Consider the following 2,613-nt stretch of genomic DNA (forward strand, 5'->3'; position numbering starts at 1 on the left):
TGAGCTGACTCTTGATGGGGGCTAGAACTTTCAGCTTCCCGCCATCCCCTAAATCTCCAGTGAAGGGAGAAGGACTGGAGATTGAGTTAACTAATCAATTATGCTTATATGATGAAGCCTCCATAAAAAATTCCTAGACTATGGAGTTTAGAGAGTTTCCGGGTTGATGACCACATCCATGTGCCAGGAGAGTGGTGTGCTCCAATCTGGGGACAGAAGCTCCTGTGCTCAGGACCCTTGTGGACCTCTTCCTATGTACCTCTTCATCTGGCTGTTCATCTTTATCCTTTTTAATAAAGGATAAACAGGTAATGTAAGTTGTTTTCCTGAGTTCTGTGAGCTATTACAGCAAATTATCTAACATGAGGGGAGGGGTTATAGGAACCCCTTATTTGTAGCCAAGTTGGAAAGAAGTGTGGGTAACATAGAGACCCACTGCTTTTAATTGTTATCTGCAGTGGGGGGCAGTCTTTGGGGACTGAGCCCTTAATCTGTGGGGTCTATGCTAACTCTAGGTAGTTACCATCAGACTTGAATTGTAGGACACGCAGTTGGTATCTGGAGAGTTGGAAGATCAGTTGGTGTGGGAAAACCCCCACATATTTGGTGCTGTGTGTAGAAAAAAGTTTTCCTTTAGTATTCTATTGAATCTATTATAATTCTTAGACCTTTTAATGAACAAAATATGGAGCACAGGTTTTAGAGCACCCAAGTCAATTTCTAATTTATCAGAGGGTATAAATGTAACAGGACAAAATGTTTTATTCTCTCTCCGAATTCCGTTAGTAACTTCGTGCTGCCACTCTTTCCTTTTATAAATATGATATCACTTTGTGAGTATAGCTTTAGATTTCATTGATACCTGACATTTTATTTTGCATATAGTTCATTATATTTTATTGGACTTTTTGGTATATATGATCAGTAACTTATGTGACTGTGCTACCTCTGGTACCTGTCAGACTGGTTGGTTAGAGCTGGTCTCATCTGGAAAGGTGGGGATTGTTGGCACCAACACTGGGAAATAATTATTTTTGGCTTTAATTATTTAATAATTATTGTTGGCAGCTGTTCTGTATCAATATTAAAACTAGAATTAATCTGTTGTACTTATTATTATTATTAGGCTCCTTGTAGTTAATTTCTTTCCATGAATGCAGGTTGATATGAGATTAAAATATGGCAGGTGCATTAATGGAAATATGGCTTGTTTAGTGCAGCTAGGAGAAGGTTTGTTTAAGAATTTAATACCTTAGTTGAAAACTTATAATCTTATAACCTGTTTTTCCTTCCCCACTTAAAATTTTGTCAACATCTTTCTAAGTTAATAACCATGCTTCTGAACTATAATTTTTTTATAGTTACATGATATTTCATTATATGGCTATTCTGTAATTTATTTAACTAATTCTATTTTCAATTTTTCCCCATTATAAACAGACATCTCCTTTTTTAGCCCCATCTTTGTTTTAAAAGCTGTCTTTTAAAATGGGCATATCATTCATATTGCCAGATCTTTTCTATGTAAAATGTTTAAATTATGAAACATTTTCAACATTCTGAAAGGACAGAAAAAAAAATACCTTTGTACCCTCCATCTAGCTTTAAAAAATAGTAATGTTTTGTTATGTTTGCTTCAGATTTTCTTTAAAGAAATAAAAGAGTACAGATGTAAATTGCCACCCTCCCCCACCCACTCCCTATTATATATTTTCCCCACCCTTTCTCCCTAGGAAAAGACTACTGAGAAGTAGTTTTGATATTTGATATATATCATCCCTATGCACTTAAAAAAAAACTTTTAATATATATGCTTATGCCTATAACAATGTAAAATTTATTGTTTTTGGGATTTAAAATGTATAAAAAGTATACTTTTGCTGTTTCTATTTCCTTCTTAACATACAGTTTTAAGACTCATCCAGTCATTCATTTTAGCTGTTTTTGAGTGTTTTAGTATATTTCTATACTATAACGTATTTATCCAATAGTAAATATTTTGGTTATTAATTATACATCATTTTAAACACCATGACGTTGAATTTCTGTGTATATGTTTCCTTGGGTACATATGTGAAAGTGTTTCCAGAGCTTATACCTAGAAGTGGAATTACTGGGGTTCAGGGCCCCTCATCTTTATATTTATCAAGTGATGATACCAGTTAGTATTCTCCCTGCAATGTATAATAGTCTGTATCTCTACAGCCTTGCCAAGTTTCTTGGTATTTTTAAACTTAAAATTTTTGCCAATCTTCAGGGTATAAAATTATATCTCATCTTATTAGAAATTGCCTTGAAATTGAACATATTTTCATAAATCTTTTGGCCATTTTCAGTTCTATAAAATTGCCTGTTTATATTGTTGCCTATATTTTTCCATTGGAATTGACTTTCTGGTTGGTAGGTCTGTCTGTCTGTCTGCATGCCTGCCTGCCTGCCTGCCTGTCTGCCTGTCTCTCTGTCTACTTAACCACTTATCTTTTCACAGTATTTTCTCCCAGATTAAGGCTTTTTCACTTTTGAAAAATATACAGAAGAATTTGATATTTGATAAATATTTTTATTTGATATTTTTATTTTTATATACTAAGTTTTGCATTTTTTAAAGTTTGT

The sequence above is a fragment of the Pteropus medius genome, unplaced genomic scaffold (genome assembly GCF_902729225.1).
Source record: "Pteropus medius unplaced genomic scaffold, Ma_sr-lr_union100, whole genome shotgun sequence".
In the NCBI taxonomy this organism is placed as follows: domain Eukaryota; kingdom Metazoa; phylum Chordata; class Mammalia; order Chiroptera; family Pteropodidae; genus Pteropus; species Pteropus medius.